This window comes from Amblyraja radiata, chromosome 10 (assembly GCF_010909765.2).
Source record: "Amblyraja radiata isolate CabotCenter1 chromosome 10, sAmbRad1.1.pri, whole genome shotgun sequence".
NCBI lineage: Eukaryota > Metazoa > Chordata > Chondrichthyes > Rajiformes > Rajidae > Amblyraja > Amblyraja radiata.
Genome location: NC_045965.1, coordinates 13,796,684 through 13,816,842, shown reverse-complemented (window position 1 = coordinate 13,816,842; position 20,159 = coordinate 13,796,684). Strand labels below are relative to the sequence as shown.

Below are 20,159 nucleotides of genomic sequence, written 5' to 3'. Positions count from 1 at the left end.
AGGTCAGAAATACCCCCCAGCAACACATTTAAATAAAAATATAGGAGAACCAAGGACAATGTGTAGTTACATTCAATGCAACCATTCAGATAGAGTCAGAGAGTCACAGTCATAGAAACATGCCCTTCAGCACAACTCGTCCATACCAACCAGGTTTTACAGCTAAGCTAGACCCATTTGTCTGCATTTGGACATATCCCTCTGATCATTTCCTACCCATAAACGTGAATAAATCTTTTTAAAATATCACCATTTTACGAGCCTCTACACCTTCTGCTGGCAGTGAATGGGAGGACCTTGTAGAGTTTTGTTCCATAAATGCAGCTCCCTCTGCATGAATTCATCCTCAGCTGTCCCCACTCACCTTAAATCTATGCCGTCTTGTTCTGAACTCCTCTACCCAGGCAAAAGGCTGTGACATTCACCTTATCTCTGCTTCTCATTACTTTGTGTATCTCTAAGTTCATCCCTCAGCCTCGTGCGTTCCAGGAGAAAAAGTCCTAGACTATCCAACATCTCCGATTAACTCAAGCTGAGTTCTGGCAACATCCTGGTGATTTTTTTCTGAACCCTTTCCAACATAATGGCATCCTTAATATTGCAGGCCAACCAGAAGTGCACACAACACTCCAAATGTTGTCTCACCAACTTCTTGTGCATCTGTAGCTTGTAGCGGGGACTCGCAGGAGTCCAGCCAAAAACTAGTCGGACACGAGTTGTGTACACTAGAGGTGTTTAATCTCTCTAATACAGCTTCGTACTCATCCAAGGACACGGGCGTTGCCCGGCCTTAAATACCAAATCAGGTACCGCACCCGTGACTAGCGCCTCCCACACCAAGACGCCGCCCTCTAGAGCCGATGATTCGTTGTGGCCTTGGGTTGTCACCAGGTGCCGCCACAAGCTCCTGTATTCTGTACTCGTACTGATGAAAGCAAGCATGCCAAATGGTTTCTTCACCAATCATCCACCTGTGTGGCCGCTTTCAATAAACTGCGGAATTGTGCCTCTATGTCTCTCTGTTCTACAATACTCTACATGGCCCTATCATTCACTATGTATGTCCTGCCCTGGTTTGACTTACCAAAATGCATCATCTCACACTTAAATCATATCTGCCATTCCTTGACTACGTTCTTAATAGAAACATAGAAACATAGAAAATAGGTGCAGGAGTAGGCCATTCGGCCCTTCGAGCCTGCACCGCCATTCAATATGATCATGGCTGATCATCCAACTCAGTATCCTGTACCTGCCCTCTCTCCATACCCCCTGATCCCTTTAGCCACAAGGGCCACATCTAGCTCCCTCTTAAATATAGCCAATGAACTGGCCTCAACTACCTTCTGTGGAAGAGAATTCCACAGATTCACCACTCTCTGTGTAAAAAATGATTTTCTCATCTCGGTCCTAAAAGACTTCTCCATTATCCTTAATGGATCCAGATCTTTTTGTAAACTTAGATAACCTTCCAAGCCAACCACTTACCATGAATTTTGGTGTTAAAAACAAATTTAATGACCACATTAACTACATTGTCAGATGTAGGCTTAAACCAGGTTCCCACACGGCAGATCATGCCTGCCGCCATGCAGCAGTTGTCAAATCCAACCTGCCAATCTCACAAACGCTCGCTCTTATGTATGGGCTCTGAACAAGTCAGGTGTTCATAACCAGGGGAGGATCTGTACATTCGTTTCAATTCGATCATTTTGACTCACAAATTACAAATACCAATTAACCAATAACTCAATTGGCTAAAACACAGTTTTAATCTCTACAGATCTAAGCATTCGGATTTTGTCTCCTGTCTGTTGTTAGTCAGTCAACAGCAAGTCAGAATGCTGCTTGGAAATGGTAACTTGGGTTGGAGCAAGAAGGCAGATCACAGACACACACAAAACTGCTTTTGGAAATAGTACAGTCAGGAGTGTTTGAATATCAGATGCACCAGGACCATTACAATCGCATTCTTACTTGCTGCAGCTTTACATGTATATTAACGCAACAACACAACAAATGAACGTACAAAACAATAATACAATAAATTATCAGCTATTACTAGGTAACCAGACTGTAATAGTACACACTGAAGTACATAGTGCAATCTTCACAAAGTCCACAGTCGTTTGTTGCGGAGGAAGAGATGTGGTTAGGATTATGCCATGTTCAAGAGCCTGATGATGGTTGATGGGAAGAAGCTGTTCTTGAACCTGGAGGTAACATTTCTTAGTCTCCTGCACCTACTCCCGATGGTAGCAGAGAGAGGAGTGCATGATCAGGGTGGTGTGGATCTTTGATGATATTAGCTGACCTTGAGGCAGCACTTTCTGTAGATCCCTTCGATGGTGGGGAGGTCAATATCCGTGAAGGACTGGTCAATTACCTCCACTTTCTGCAGCCTCCTTTATTCCTGGGCATTCGACTTGCTGAACCAGCCTGTGATATAAACAGACAGTATGCTCTCTATACCTGTAGAGATAAGCCAGAGCATTCTTTGACACCAAATTTCCTCAACCTTCTGAGGATAGGTGACAAATCATCCACTATGATAATTCTCAACCACCGACTGTGCAGCCAAATACAAAATCCAACTCAATTTACAAACTCACAGATGACATGACCATAATAGGCCAGATATCAAATAATGATGAGATGTACAGCACTTTATATCATTAATCCAATGATCAACAATATTAGGAGAGACTAGTCAATAACAGGCCAGACTGGCTAAAGGCAGCAGGTTTCTTTCCCAAAGGTCATGTGAAACATATTTAACACAAAAGTCCGCAAGTGTAATGGTTAACATTACCAAGACCAGATATGCCCATAATGAGTGCTGTACAAGGTCCTGTTCAACTAACACCCCTCTCTCCAATATTACTGCACGTCTCTCTGTGTGTCAACACTTGCCAATAAATCTCTTCACTGAAACATACATTACTGTCAACGTCAAAAAAACAACCTGCTGGATGAACTCAGCGAGTCAGGCAACATTTGTGTCGAGAAATGTCAAGCAACATCTATGGGGGAAAATGGATAGACAATATTTTGGGTCTGGACACATCTTTAGACTGAAGGAATAGTGGGCGGGAAGGGGGGCGAAAGGGAAGCAAGGTTAAGTCAAAGACTGGCAAGTTATGGCTGGGTACTGGTGAGCAGGGGTGATTAGCAGATATGTGCAGATGGTGACAAAGACTGGAGGTGAAAAGGGAGTCAGGTAAGGAAAGAAGAAGGGGACCTAAATGTAAACTGGAGGGAGGGAGATGGGTGGAAGGGGGGAGGGGACAGGGGATGGAGAAAGTGGTGGGGATAAATGGGAAATGGGGGACTCGGGGATTGGAACGGTGAGAGATGAGGGTAAGGAGGAGGGGAAAGAAACAGGATGTGGGGGTTGGAGAAATGGCTGCACCCTTTTAGGTGAGCTTTTTTATGAGGAGTTGTCCTTCCAGTTTGCGGAGCCCTCAATCTGCCAAAGGAGTAGGCCCAGAACATGGGAATGGGTAGTTAAAATGTTATAGAAGTTGGGAGGTCATGTTGCAGTTATATAAGGTGTTGGTGGGGCCGCATTTAGAATATTGTGTTCAGTTCTGGGCACCATGTGAAAGGAAAGATGTTGTCAAGCTGGAAAGGGTGCAGAGAGATTTACGAGGATGTTGCCAGGACTCAAGGGCCTGAGCTATAGGGAGATGTTGAACAGGCTAGGACTCTATTCCTTAGAGCACAGGAGGATGAGGGGTGATCTTATAGAGGTGTACAAAATCATGAAAGGAATAGATCAGGTAAATGCACAGAGTCTCTTGCCCAGAGTAAGGGAATCGAGAACTAGAGGACATAGGTTAAGAAGGTGAGGGGGGGGAAATGTAATAGATGCCTGAGGGGTAATTTTATCATACAAAGGGTGGTGGGTATATAGAACGGGCTGCTGGAGGAAGTAGTTGAAACAGATACTATTGCAGCATTTAAGAAACATTTAGACAGGTACATGGATAGGTCAGGTATCGAGGGATATGGGCCAAATGCAGGCAGGTGGGACCAGTGTAGATGGGGATGTTGGACAGTGTGGGCAAGTTGGGCTAAAGGGCCTGTTTCCACGCTGTATGACTATGACTCTATCTAGGTGACATTTGGGTTGGGACCCCTCTTTAGACTGATTGCAGTAAGAGGGAGAACACTGTGAGAGAGGTGAGGACAGGATTATGTCAGGCAAGTGATAGGTGGATATAGGTGAGCATTTTTTTTATTGGCCGATGGATGGACAAAGGCTAGAGTTGGAAAGAAGCCAAACGGCCGAGTATTAAGAAAAAAAGCACAAAATGTGAAGCTAAATGGAAGGAGTACCTCTTGTTCTTTTTTGAATAATGCCACAGCATCCGACAGGCCTGTTTCCATGCTGTGTGACTCTAGGGCGAGTGATCCAGCAGACCCTACCAGACAGAGCAGAAGTGTTTGGCAAATTGGTTGTCTAATCTACACTTGGTCTAGCTGGTGTACAGGTGGCCACATTGTAGGGTTCCAAATGTAATAGATAAGACTGGAAATGATGCAGTCTCACCATATCTTTTGTCCTTCCCCAATTTTAGTTGTTATCTCTTTACTTTACCGGTTAAATATTTGGCTGGGAAAAGAGATCTGGGGAGGTCATACTGATTGAATATCAAATATTTCAAAAACATAATATGAGGAAATAAGAAATGTTTCCTGTAGGAACCAGTGGCAGAGGATTGATTAGTAGATCTGTGAGAATTGATGAATATTCTATTTCTGTCTGATTACCTCATGGTGCAAGGACATGCTAATGCCGGATTTAGTTACATAAGATTTAAAACATGGAATAGAATCCACCGCAGGACAGACTGTGGGCCTGGTGAGCCAAATGCCCTTTCCCATTCCATTCTTTCTTACATAAATAAATGTAAATTTTAAAACTGTCAAGGGTTTTAAAAACTTCACAGATCGTAATGGTAAAGAAAGTATATTAATAGTCATATACAAATAGAGAGAGCTTTACAGAGAAAATATTTAGTGTATTTTATTTAAACAACGTTATTTGGAGAAAATGATTCTGACTTGAGATGGACAATTAAATTTGGCGCCGTGTATAAAGCAGCCACATTGTAACACAGGAATAGATTTTTCTGCTCATTAATAGCTGGAGCTGCTGACTTCTCAAAACAAAATCAATCTAAGTGTAACAGAGCAGTGAGTGTACAGGGCTACTCGCTCCAGCAGTTCAGATGAGTTGGCAGGTCACACTGCAATTTCATCATGGCACCAGGGTACAGTGTCTGTCAATGCAAAGGGTTCTCGACTATGAGTGTGGGGGATGCAGCCAGCATTTCACTGACTAGCCTGAAAGACGGGCGGCATGGCGACACAGTGGTAGAATTGCTGCCTTACAGCGCTTTCAGTGCCAGAGACCCAGGTTCGTACGGAGTTTGTACGTTCTCACCGTGACTGCGTGGGTTTTCTCAGAGATCCTCACCTTCCTCCCACACTCCAAAGACGTATAGGTTTGTAGTTTAATTGGCTTGGTATGAATGTAAATTGTCCCTAATGTGTGTAAGATTGTGCCAATGTGCGGGGATCGCTGGTCGGCGCGGACACGGTGGGCCGAAGGGCCAGTTTCCGCGCTGTATCTCTAAACTAAAAACTAAACTGATTCTGCATCAGAAAAATAGCTATAGAAAGCAATTAACACATGCAACAATTGAAAAATATAAATGAAGACACATCGACACCCTGTGTACGTGATTACACGCTGAGACATCTGGCAGCATCAATGCCAGAATGCTCTTCTGATTTGGATGTAAAGGGAGTTTCAGGATGGCCAATACTGAAATTAATAATTCATATATTATTGATGACATTGTACAGATGTTAAAATGTAATCCTTACTTTTTCAGTCTTTCCTATTTTTATGAACTTGTTAGAAAATTACTTGTTTGAAAACTAAAATAAACTAAAAATTCAACCATCCCATTGCTGAGTCTCGAGAGTCAAGAATCAAGAGTTTAATTATTATATGTATCGACAACGGAACAATGACAGTTTTACTTGCTGCAATTTAACAGGCCCATACATGTAATAACAAACAGATAATATATACCAATCAATAATGCAATACATTAATACGTTTATTACTAGGTAACCAAAACAATGCAAAACACATAGAAGACATAGTTGCTGAGATTAGTATTGTGTAGTGTTCAAAAGCCTGATGGTTGCCAGGAGGATACTGTTCTTGAACCTGGTGATCATGGTTTTGGAGCTTCTGTACCTTCTGATAGTACTTCTGACCTGATGGTACTAGAGAAATGAGACTGTGGCCAGGGCGGTGTGAGTCTTTGTTGATATTGGCAGCCTTTTTGAGGCAGAGCCTCCCATGGATCCCTTCAGTTGTGGGGAGATCAGTGTCTATGATGGACCGAGCAGTGTCAATCACTTTCTGTAGTCTCCTTCGTTCTTGGACGTTTTGAGTTACCAAATCAGGCAGTGATGCAACCAGTCAGTATGCTCTCCAGAGAACACCTGCTGGATGGAGTGGTCGTCAAAATACCAAATCTCTCAATCTTTTAAGTGGAGGCATTGATTAGCTTACTTTGTGAGCTTACTCATTGCATGAGTTTACAATGTACAGGTACTGGGCCCAGCACAGATCTTTTGAGATAGGCATGCCAAGGAACTTGAAGATATAAACCCTCTCCACCACCTTCCCGTCAATGAGGACAGGTTCCTGGATCACTGGCTTTCCCCTTATGATGTCATCATGTCAACAATCAGCCCCTTGGTCTTGCTCATGTTGAAAGCAAGATTGTTTTTCTAGCACAATTCAATCTGATTTTCAGATCTCCCTCCTGTACTCTGACTGATCTTACCATTATTCATCCAACAACTATGGTATAATCAGCAAATTTAAAGAAGGTGTTGGAATGTATCTGGCTACATGGGCATGGATATAAAAAGAGTAGAAAAGAGGACGGAGCACAGAGCCGTGAGGTGGCCCTGTTTTGATGGTTCTCGAGGAGGAAGTGTGACTGCCAAATCGTACTGGTTGTGGTCTGCCATTGAGGAATTCTCAGATCCAGTTACATAGGGATGAGGAGAGTTCTCTAAGTTTGATGACAAGCTTGGAGGTGATGATGGTGTTGAATGCCGAGATGTAGTTGATGAAAATCAGCCGGACTTACATGTCCTATTGTCCAAATAGTCCAGTGCAGAGTGGACATCAAGTGAGATTGCATTTCAGTTGATCTATTATGGTGGTGTATGAACTAGAGTGAGTCCAGGTCCTAACCAAAGCAGGAGCAACCTCTCAAAGCACTTCATCACCACAGACTTTGATGCCACCAGTCAGTAATCATTGAGGCTTGTCACCTTATCCTCCATTGACACTGGTATTATTGATATCTGTTTCAAGCAGGTGGGAACTTCAGACCTTAGTAATGAGATGTTAACATCGTCTGCAGCAACTCCAGTTGGTCTGCGCAGGTTTTAAGTGTGCAGCCAGGTACATCACGGGGCTAAATACTTTCCAAGGGTTCACCCCAACAAAGAATTTCTGGCATCAGCCTCAATGACGCCGGGGCTTTGGGGTCATGAGATACTTCGATATCTCTCTTTTGAAGTGAGCGTAGAAAGCATTGAGCTTGTCTGGGAATGACACCTCACTGTTGCTTGAGCTCTTACCTGGTTTTACCTTGTAGAAAGTGATGGCTCTGCCACAACTGCCAAATGTCTGTCTTATCTCTCAGATTACACAAAAAGTGTCTCTGCCTTTCTGATGGCATTATCAAAGTCGTACCTGGACTTCCTCTACGACTCTCTATTGCCAGAATGCCCAAGATCTGGTGAGTAGTTGTGAAACTCCTGGCTTATCTATAGCTTCTGGTTAGGGGACATTCAAATGGTCTTGGTCAGTCTACAGATGCCAAGCAGTCGCGGCGTCGTTCCTCTGTCTCCCTAGACCAGCTCTATGTAGGAGATGCATTCTTCAATCACAGGAAGAAAGAGCGGAGCCAACTAGTCTGATTTTCCAGTGAGGATGAGGGATGGAGCAATAGGTACCTTGATCCATCACCAATTATGAATAAACGTAGGAAATTTTAACATTGAATTTTAAGGACACTGACATGTGACACACAGTTAAAACATTAAATATTTGCTTCTCTCCACTGGGTACAATAATACTATTTCAAATGCGATACGAGCTGTCATAGGAGTACCGTCACCCCTAAGCCTGAATATTGAGCCATATTCCATTAAAATCTCTGTATCACATTTTTATAAGCTCCTGCCTAACACTTCACACTAAAGGATTTCAGCAATTCCAAATTCAGAGAATATCTTTTTTTCTTTATATGTCACCTTATCTGATATGATGCACAATTTTCCTTCACAACTTACCATGAATTCAACATACAAATCACTAAAATACATAATTTCTCCTCCAATTCAGCTCCAATACACTTGAGGAGAGACATTTTGTGATGGCATTTGATCAGATGGAGTTGACCACACAACACACCACCATATTCGCTGGTGGGCGCCTGAGGTCTCTGACAAGATGCGAGCAAAGTGGCGGAAGAAGCGTGCGCGCAGATTGAAGCATAAAGGATGAAAGATGAGGCACAGGTCCAGGTGAACTGCTGCTGATAATGCAGTGCTAATCAGACTATGTTGAATCTTGCATGGCAAATGGACTCAGGGCATTTCTGCTCATAATTGTTCCTCTAAGATCAACAATTTATGTCGATGTTTTGGATGCCAGTCATGAAAGATCGAGAACATTGGATGTTGTAGGATTGTGCCAAGATGTATATTAGTTACAAAATAAAGTGTAAACTCGTGAAAAAATAAACACATCAATGATTTGTGACATCACAATGTCACTATTTGTATGAATTCTTCTATTTCCACGGAGAGTTGCTCAATGGAGCCACTTTTGTCACTACTCTTACAGAAGCATCCTGCTTGTTCATGACAAGCTTGCAATTGGTTGTGGTGGTCTTGCTTTCTTTAGCCAGAGTGAGGCATGATGTGGACCATGTGGAGGATTATGAGAATTCGTTTTAATTTGGCATTGAGATTCATGAAGACATGGTGAACCAAGGGCCTGTTATTCTGCCATGCTTCATTAGTCAGTGTTCGCTAATGCATATTTATTCAAATCGCATTTGTAAACATAACAAACCTATAACCATGGTTAATGAAACAGAAATATCATAAGGTGCACCAAAGATTCATTTCTAGAGGCGAGGATAAAGCATGCCAATGGAAAATAGTCAATGGAACACTATTCCATTTTAACCTGGAATATCTTGACGCTACCGATTCTGCCAAAATTGCTAAAATGTTCCACCCCAGCAAAGCATCCTTGAACTTACAAACATAAGCACTGACCAAAAAGAAAATCATGACAAAAAAGGAAACTTTGAGCACTAACGTTTTTATGTCTTGAACCTGAATTTGTATCGAGTCAACACAGATGGCAATGTCTCCATTCTTTCCTAATGACTATTAATGTCAATGTATAAAACTTCATCTTCCAGTAATAATAATTCAACAGCACAAAGCCACCCCTATTAGTTAATGCCAGTTAAATGATTTTCGTTTGGAAACATACAACAAGATTGTAGACGAAATCATACAAACAAATTCCAGTCATACAATTCTTGGTTTAGAATTTAACAGTAACATGGTGTGATAAGAAACTCAGCCATACACTTAAATTTATGCTTAGGACCGAACTGCAGATGCTGGTTTAAATCGAAGATAGGCACAAAATGCTGGTAACTCAGCGGGACAGGCAGCATCGCTGCAGAGAAGGAATGGGTGACGTTTCCGGACACGAAACGTCACCCATTCTTTCTCTCCAGAGATGCCGCCTGTCCCACTGAGTTACTTATGTCTACCTAAATCATGCTCATGGCTGTATCAACATACATGCCAGTCCCATGCAAGATCATTCCCCGCTACAATGTCAATGGGCAACACAATATACACACAGACAATTAAAGGTTTCAAAGGTCTCAAAGGTCTTTTATTGTCACATACCAATTAAGGTGCAGTGATCTGCGAATTACCATACAGCCATACACAAAAAAAGCAACAAGACACACAACTACATAAAAGTTAACATAAACATCCACCACAGCGGATTCCCCACATTCCTCACTGTGAAGGAAGGTAAAAACGTCCAATCTTCTTCCTCTTTATTCTCCCGCGGTTGGGGCAGTCGAACCGTCTGCAGTCATGACGATCAAATCACCCGCAGCCGACGGTCGAAGCCCCTGCGTTGGGGTGGTCGAAGCCCCCGCGTTGGGGTGGTCGAAGCCCCCGCGTTGGGGCGGTCTAAACTCCCGCATTGGGGCAGTCGAAACTCCCGTGGCTTGGAGTTCCCGAATTCGGGCTCTGACCAGAGACCGCGGGCTCCATGATGTTAAGTCCGCACGCACCCATGGTTGGAGCTTTGAGGTCGATTCCTGGCAAAGGGATCGCGGGCTCCGTGATGGTAAGTCCACAGGCACCTGCGATGGAGCTCCCGGTCGATCTCCAGCAAAGGCCGCCAACTCCTCGATGTTAGGCCGCAGTACGGACAGAGATACGATACGGAAAAAAATCGCATCCCCGTTGAGGTAGGAGATTTGAAAAAGTTTCCCCCCCTAATCCAACATAAAAGAACACGAAAAACATACATTTAACACTTATTTAAACATAAAGAAAGAAGGGACAGACAGACTGTTGTTATATAATGTCAAATTACACAGCTTGCAACAGAGGCAGAATAGTGAAATGTAATCTAGGTTTATTTTACCGCTTGTCTTTCAATAAAGAACAGGTCTTTGCATTTATATGTTCTGTGCTTTTTATATTTACATTTCAATTTTTTTCCTATCTACCTCACTTTGAAAATAGAGTCATAGAGTCAGAATGATACAGTGTGGAATATGGCCCTTCAACCAAAAGAAGTTCCATTTAATTTCCAGGCGACTATCACAAAGTTTTTTTTACTCATTGATAATTTGGAAGATTAAAGGGTTCATAATACTTTGCAGTGCAACAGTATTAATGGTTATAAATCCAACTTCACTCAGTTTTATTATTCATATGACATGATAATCAGCTTTTTTCATGCAGTCATTATAGAATCTAGTAAGAGAACAAAACCATTTCGTCAAAGTTTGTGAAATCTTACTATCCTGATGAATATTTGTCCTTTAACCAAAAATAAATTACCTGGTTTCCATTGCACTGGTATTTGAGGGACTTTGCTGTTCCTGCACTGACAACAATAATGTCCTCTTGTTTACAATGGCTATAAAGTACTCTGAGATGCGAGGACCAGAGGTGTTGAAAGGTGCCATGTAAACACAATAACTTATTTTTACTAATTGCTAAATGGGATACAGACATAGGCTGTGGTACACTAGCTGACCTCATTAAACACAGAAACTTGAGAATGCAATTGCAGTTACAAACCTGCACAGGATATATTTTAAAAAATCACTGATATCTTCTGCTGTTAAGTTTACAGGTGTGCATATCATGGGAGGATAGGCCCAAATTGTGTAATAATGCCCTGCAAAGTCGCAAAGTCTGCCAACGATCAAAGTCCGCATTCAGATGTTAAGAATTTCTACTTGGGTGAGGTTTTGGAAGGCAAACAACACCCATGGCACTGCATCGAAAAATGAAGCAATCTCTTCAGTGCAGTCAGTTGACAGGAAAAAGCATTGTTCTACATTATGAATCCTTGTCCAGAACAGATGGAGAGCGTTCCCCTGAGCGATACGTCATTATGTGATTGATTTTTCATCTGGTTTTGATGCAGAACAAAAAAAAAAAATCAAAACCTCCCTAAAGTGTTTCTCATTAAATGGGATCTTTGAATTCAAACATTACAAACTTAAATCAACAGCATAACTGACCAGACCTGGAACATAATGTATCAGGGTCTCTGTGCAGGAAATCATTCTTCCAGCAAACATACATTGTGAAATATAGAAGGCAATGGGCTTTCTGTGTAGGAAGGAACTGAATAAGCTGGTTTACACCGAAGATAGACACAAAATGCTGGAGTAACTCAGCGGGACAGGCAGCACCTCTGGATAGAAGGAATGGGTGACGTTTCGGGTCGAGATCCTTCTTCAGACTAGTCTCGACCCGAAACGTCACCCATTCCTTCTACTGAGAGATGCTGCCTGTCCCGCTGAGTTACTCCAGCATTTTGTGTCTATCTTCAATGAGATTTCTGTATTCTGTATGCCCTATGGTTTGTATTGCATAAACAATAGAATTTAAGATCAGTTAAGTTATTAATAAAGGAATTCTACAATCATTGTTTTTTTTTGTTTCTAACGTGCTCTGTTAACATTCAGCCTTGCATTTTGATTCCAAAGATTGATAAATTTAACAATGAATTGCATTTAGATCGAAGAGACTCAGTGCTTACAGACTGGACCCTTTGTTTAAACCCTTTTCATTCAAAGGCTCAAGCTATATGATCCTTTGCAATAAATCATAAACCATTTTATCCATTACCATATTTCATATTTTAAAGTGCACATCTTCTTGACAAGAATGTAAATACTAATTGAACTGATGCATTTCCATCATCAAAAAAAAGATTCCTTAATTATTTATACGCAATACATTTATTTCTTCTCCCACCCTGCTTCCTGTAGAGACTCTATCCCCTACTCCCAATTCCTCCGTCTATGCCACATCTGCGCCCAGAATGAGGTTTTCCATACCAGGTCATCGGAGATGTCCACATTCTTTAGGGAATGGGGGTTCACTGCTTCCATTATAAATGAGGCTCTCACTCGGGTCTCCTCGATATCCCGCAGCTCCGCTCTTGCTCCCAACCCCCCAATCGTAACAAGGACAGTCCCCTTCCATCCCATCAGCCGTCGCATACAGCATATAATCCTCCAACATTTTCCCCACCTCCAACGGGATCCCACCACTGGCCACATCTTTCCATCTCCACCCCCTTTCTGCTTTCCGCAGAGACTGTTCACTCCGCAACTCCCTGTCAACTTGTCCCATCCCACCCAACTACCCCCTCCCCAGGTACTTTCCCCTGAAACCGCAGGAGATGCAACACCTGTCCCTTTACCTCCTCCCTCGACTCCATCCAAGGACCCTGACAGTTTTTCCAGGTGAGGCAGAAGTTCACTTGCACCTCCTCCAACCTCATCTACTGTATCCGCTGTTCCAGGTGCGGACTCCTATATATCGGCGAGACCAAGCGCAGGCTCAGCGATCGTTTCGCTGAACACCTCCACTCAGTCTGCCTTAACCTATCTGATCTCCCGGTTGCTCAGCACTTTAACTCTCCCTCACATTCCCAATCTGACCTTTCTGTCCTGGGCCTCCTCCATCGGCAGAGTGAGGCCCAGTGCAAATTGGAGGAACAGCACCTCCTATTTTGTTTGTGTACTTTACACCAGCAATATGAACATTGACTTCTCTAACTTCAAGTAGCCCTTGCTTTCCTTCTCTCTCCATCCCCTATCCCTTCCTAGTTCTTCCACTGGTCCTACTGTCCCCGACTACATTTTATATCTGTACCACCCACTCCCCTGACATCAGTCTGAAGAAGGGTCTCGGACCGAAACGTCACCCATTCCTTCTCTCCAGAGATGCTGCCTGTCCCACTGAGTTGCTCCAGCATTTTGTGTCTACCTTCGATTTAAACCAGCATCTGCTGTTCTTTCCTACACATTTATTTTGTTCGTTTTTTTTCACTTTTCCCTCCTTAAAGTGTATCACATATTTTGTTGTTTCTACCTCTCTGGGTGGTGCCTCGCCAGCAGTCTGTCTACTCCTTTTCTTTTTTTGTTGTTTTTAGTATGTTGTTAAATTTATGTTTTAATGTATCTTTAGCTTTGTATTATGTGGGGATTGAGTGTGGGGGGGGGGGGGGGGGGGGTTGGTGATGTGATTTTTTTCCGTATCGTATCTCTGTCCATGCTGCGGCCTAACATCGAGGAGCTGGCGGTTGGTAGCTGGGGATCGTGGAGCTGGCGGTCGCTAGCTGGGGATCGAGGAGCTGGCGGTCGCTAGCTGGGGATCGAGGAGCTGGCGGTCGCTAGCTGGGGATCGTGGAGCTGGTGGCCGCTAGCTGGGGATCGACTTCGGGAGCTCCAAGCCGCTGGAGCTTCGACTGCTCCGATCACAGGAGCTTCGATCGGCCCACTACATGAGCTTCGATCGCCCCGATGCGGGAGCTTCGATCGCCCCGACGCGGGAGCTTTGATCGCCGGCTGTAGGAACTTCGATTGCCCTGACTGAGGATGGTTTGACTGCTCTGTCCGCGGGAGAATAAGGAGGAAAGAAGATAAGACTTTATTGCCTTCCATCACAGTGAGGAATGTGGAGGAGCCCCTGTGTGGATGTTTATGTTAACTTTATTGCAGTTGTGTAACTTGTTGATTTTTTCTGGAATGACTGCATGGTAAATCAAATTTCACTGTACCTTAAATGGTGTACGTGACAATAAAAGATCATTGAACCATTGAATATTGTCGTTTTTATTCTCATTCCATGCAACTTAAGAAAATAAATTTTTGCAACAATTCTTGCGATGATCTAGATAACATTCCCGCTTTCCCGCAAATGTGCGTGTTAATAAACACTATTTTACCTTACAAACACTATTTTGAGTATTAAGAATTGAGTTATCAGTTTACTTCATAAGAATTTAGACTGGTAAAATGAGTTGATGAATTGTCAGATGAATTTTAAAGGAGTGAACGACTTATTTTAGCAGGAAGATTGAACAGATAAATGTACACAGAATGATACAAATCTGAGTACAGGAAGAGAGGCCTGGATGTATGAATACAAATTTTTAAAAGTGGCAGGACATGTTGAAAAAATAATTGATATAGCAGACAGATTCCTGCACTTAAAATAGAAAAGCAAGCAGGTAATGACAAAACACTATAAAACAAATGACCACAATTAGCCTTTTACATGTGTTAAATGAGTTTTACATATGCTTTACAACAATGGACCTCCTCTTCGTGAATGTGGCAGGGCAAGTAACTGGTCAGGTAAAAGGAGGTATATGCAAGGTAGCTGGGATCAAAGTGTATCCCTGGAAGAGTTTAGGGGACTGAGTGGCATACTTAAAGAGAAAATTAGATGAGCTAAAAGGGGGGCAGGAGATAGCTCTGCTGGGGAAAATCCAAAGAGATTTTATATACTTTAAGGGAAAGAGGGTAAATACAGCGAGAATGTGGCCACTCAAAACAAAGTGGTCATCTGTGTGGAGCCTCATGACATTGTCGAGGTCCTCAATGAGTATTTCTCTTCTGTTTTTACCATGAAGAAAGACATCAAGACTGGGGAACTTGGGACATGGAGATGTCTTAAGGACAATCATATTATGGGCAAGAAGCTGCTGGACATCCGAAGGCGTATTAAGCAGAGAAATCTCCCGGGCCTGATCAGATATATCTGAGGATACTGTGGGAAGCTAAAAAATAAATTGCGAGGAAACTGGTTGAGATAAAGGAATTATCATCATGCACGGGTGATGTGCTGGAAGACTGGAGGATGGATAATATTGTGCCTCTATTTACGAAGGGCTGCTTATGGATAGTCAGCATGGTTTTGTATGTGGGAGATCATGTCTTCTGAATTTGATTGAGTTTCATGAAGAAGTAACCAAAAAGGTTGATGAGGGAAAAGCTATGACCATTGTCTATATGCACCAGCAAAGCCTTTCATAAAGTTCAACATGGTAAGCTGCTCTGGGAGGCTAGATCATATGAAATCAAGGAGAGCTAGCCAACTGGATAGAGAATTGACTTAATGGAAAGAAGCAGAGGGTGATGGTGGCAAGTTTTCCCCCCTGTGATTAGTGGTGTGCTGAGTACCAGTTGGTGCTAGGCCCATTGCTGTTTATGGTTTATATCAACGATTTGGATGAATGTACAAGGCTTAATGAGTAAATTTGCAGTTGCCACTATTGTGGGTGTTATCATAGATAGTGAAGATGGTTATCAACAATTATAGCAGGATCCTGATGAGCTGGGCAAGTTGGTCAAGGAATGGTGAATGAAGTTTAATGCAGATAAGTGAGAGACGATGCAGTTTGGGAATTCAAACCAGGGCAGGCCTTTCACAGTGTATGGTAAGGTCCTGAGGAGTGTTATAGAACCAAGGGAAGGAGGAGCACAGGCACATAGTTCCCTGAAAGTGTGTAGCAGGTTGGTCAAGAAGGCTTTCGGTATATTGGCCCCTTCAGACAGGGTATTGAGTATAGAAGACAACATGTGTAGGAAGAAACTGCAGATGCTTGTTGTTTCGACCCGAAAAGTCACCCATTCCTTCTCTTTAATGATGCTGCCCGTCCCGCAGAGTTACTCCAGCATTTTGTGTCTATGATGAGTATAGGACGACAGATGGCACAATAGGCTAAGTGTTCGGCTGGCAACCGGAAGGTAGCTGGTTCGAATCCCGCTTGGAGTGCATACTGTCGTCGTGTCATTGGGCAAGACACTTCACCCACCTTTGCCTGTGTGTGTGGATGTAATTATGTGAAGCACTTTGGGGTCAATGCAAGTTGACTAAAAATGTGCTATATAAATAAAGAAATTTTAATTTAATTTAATTTATAGAAGTTGGGATGCCACTTCCAGTGAGCAGCTGGGCTGAGACACACCGGGTGAGCCGGGACACTCACGGTGAGCAAGGCCACTCTCGGCACAAAAAAGGGATGAGTACTGTTTGTAACTTTGTCAGCAACTTTGTGGCGACTCTTTTGTGTACTTTGTACGCAAACACAAAGAATTTCACCGCACCAAGTTACAAGTGACAATAAAGTATCATCACCACCATGTACAAACAAGGAACTGCAGATGCAGGTTTACAAAAAAAAAACCTTTGTCTCACCTGGAAGGACTGCTGGGCCTCTGGGTGGAGGCGAGGGAGGAGACAGGTGTTACATCTCCTGCAGTTTCAGGGGAAAGTACCTGGGGTGGAGATGGTTTGGATGGGACAGGATGAGAAAACCAAGGAGTTGCAGAGGGAATGGTCTTTGCGGAAGGTGGAAAGGGTTGAAGATGAAAGACTTGACTGATGGTGGGATCACATTGGAGGTGACGGAAGTGTTGGAGGATGATGTGTTGGATGTGGGGTCTGGTGGTGGAGGGGAAAGGTTTCAAAAGGGGGAAAACCAGGGGAACTCTGGGATCCCCGTTCCATCTGGAGGGAGGGGGACCTAGAGCCGAACTACGGGACACAGAGGAGATAGGTGTGAAAGATCCATCTATGACAGCAGGGGGGGAAGCCACATTTACTAAAGAGGACCTCAGATACCCTAGAATGGGATGCCATAAGCCTAGAAAATGAGATTTGATGTTACATTTTATGTTATGTAAAACATGTTAATGATGATCAATTTGTAGTTTTAGTCATCCTATTATAGGGAAGATGTCATTAAGTTGGAAAGGGTTCAGAGAAGATTTACAAAGATATTGCCAGGAGACGAGGGCCTGAGCTATGAGGAGAGGTTGGGGCAGGCAAGGGCTGTAAATAATGGTGCAAAACATCATGAGGGGTATAGATAGGGAGAATGCATAGAATCTTTTACCCAGCGAAGGGAAATCAAGAACCAGAGGATGTAGGGGGGAAAGATTTAATAGTAACCTGATGGGCACCATTTTCACACAGAGGGAGGTGAGTACCCTGTATATGGAACAAGACGCCAGAGCACGTAATTGAGGCAAATACTATAACAACTTTAAAATATATTTCGGCAGCATAGGAACGTTTTTGAGGGATATGGGCCAAACGCAGACAGTTGGGACTAGCGTAGATGGGGCATTTTGGTCGGAATGGGAAAGTGGTGCCGAAGGGCCTGTTTCCCTGTCTCTATGACTGTGACTAAAGTGCCAGTGGGGGAGCACTTGAGCGGTGTCCATAATTTTATTAGTTTTAAAGTAGTTATGAGTAAGGATAGCACTAGCCCACAATTTAAGGTCTAAAGTGCCTATTCTGGCGGCAGTAGGTGAGAATTTGCAAAGGTCATTTGAGATGGTATGTTTGCAGATAAGGTTTCAAAAGTGAAAAAACATGAGTACAGTGGCAGCATGTTCCTGTTATTGTGAAAGACACGGCTGGCATCTTTAGGCAATCCTGAATGATGAAAGATGTTGAGACTCTGGTCAGGAAAAAGGAAGCCACATCAGATTTCAGCAGTCGGGATCAAGAGAATCTCTCCATGAGTATAAGAGGTACAGGAAGAGATTTAATAAGACAATCGGAAGGGCAAAAAGAGGACATGAAATAGATCTGTCAGACAAGGTAAAGGAAAATTCCTTAGAGATTCCACCAGTACATTAATGAGTAAAAGGGTTGATAGGGAAATAATAGATCCACTTAACAATTAGCATGGGTGCCTTTGCGTAAGAGGTGAGGGAGGTATAAAATTAATATTTTGCATCCCTTTTTACTCTGGAGAAGATCATGGAAGTTAAGGATTTGAGACATACGAGTTGTAATGTCTTAGATCACTTACGAATAAATCCCCAGGGTCTGAATCCTCGGATCTTTGGAGAAGCAAGCAAAGAAATTGCAGAGATTCTTGCAGAGATATTTTCCCCCAAATAGGTCATGTCCCCATTTTGCTGATTCATTCTTATTCTACCTCAGTCCTTCACAGCCTTGTCACATTTCACAATAATTTTCCTTTCAGACCATTTCCTCCACAACTCTTTGTTTTGTTCATCCCTTCCCACCCAAACCTCCCCTCCCTGGATACGTTCCCCTGCCCCTACAGCTCCTCCCTCAAATCCATCCAGGGATCCCAGCAGTCCTTCCAGGTGATACAGAGGTTCGTTCATGTTCACCTCCTCTAAAATCATCTACTCTATTTGCCGTTCCTGATGTGGCCTCCTTTACATTGACGAGACCAAGTGTAGAGTAGGTCACAACATTTTCCGTGCATTTGCATTCTGTCCACCTCGGCTTGCTGTATCTCACAGTTGCTAACCATTTTATCTCTTCTTCCCATTCCCATGCTGACCTTTCAGTCCTGGGCCTCCTCCATTGCCAGAGTGAGGCCACGTGCAAACTAGAGGAACAGCAACTCATATTCTACATGGGTAGCTTACAACCCAATAGTAAGATCATTGAATTCTCCAATTTTAGGTAATACCCCACCCCACTTCATTATTTCCCTGGTAGAAATAAAGAACTGCAGATGCTGCTTTACCAAGGAATGACACAAAATGCTGGAATAACTCAGTGGGTCAGCCATATCCCCAGAGAACATGGATAGGTGACATTTCAAATGTAGACAAAAATGCTGGAGAAACTTTGATTTTCCAGCATCTGCAGTTCCTTTTTAAACACTAGGTAACATTTCACGTCGGGATCCTTCTTCAGACTTTTCAGACATCCCCTTCCACCTATATCCGTCCCTCTGGCGTTCAACCTTTTCTCTCCTAATCAACCCCTTTTTTCCTCCATTTGTATCCTTTTATCCCCTTTTTCAAAATGTTGTCTAATTTTCATCTTTCCTTTGTCCATCCATCTACCAATCAACCCCCCCCCTTTCGCGCACCAGTGCCCAACTATCACTTGCCAGGCTTTCTCCCAGCTTTTCAAGCTTTTTCTCCTCTGACTGAAGAGTCTTGACCCAAAACATCACCTATCCATGTCAACCAAAGATGCTCACTGACCCACTGAGTTACTGCAACATTTTATGTTCTACGCATGACTCCAGCTTCTGCGGTTCCATGAGTCTAACATACCCCGTCTGTTTCAATCTAAGAAGCTTCTCTTTCGTTCTCTTAGTTTCTTCTGTCTACTGATGTGTTCTCAGACCACATTGTGAAGAACGGCAGGAAGACCGAGGAGAACAGTTGGGCTATTAGTGATTGAGAGGGATGTGCCAACATCACGCCTCTATCTGAACTCTATCCTGAAGAGAAGCATTTAACCTTGTGTGTCTCTCTCATTGGGAACATCAATGCTAAACTCAATTCTGCCCTCACTTGACGTGCCCACATCACCAGCAGAAGCAACCGAGCATTTACCTGGAGCAAGGAATCGAGTTGATTTCCCATCCAACGAGCTACAGCAAAGAAATGGTGAGGACAATTGCAATTCTTTTAATGTTTCCTCGACTGAAAACG

The 20,159-nt window shown here is 43.1% G+C and overlaps 1 protein-coding gene and 1 long non-coding RNA gene across 4 annotated transcripts in view; both read right to left on the bottom strand.

The window, feature by feature from the left end:
• The window catches only part of glis1 (GLIS family zinc finger 1), a 298,316-nt gene that overhangs the window by 162,524 nt on the left and 115,633 nt on the right, over positions 1-20,159 (bottom strand). The gene's annotated exons all lie outside the window — the stretch shown is intronic.
• Positions 445-17,771, bottom strand: LOC116977569. The gene is made up of 3 exons (XR_004413247.1): positions 17,735-17,771; positions 17,508-17,513; positions 445-455 (listed from the first exon to the last, which is right to left on the bottom strand). It is a non-coding gene; the product is annotated as an uncharacterized LOC116977569 (long non-coding RNA).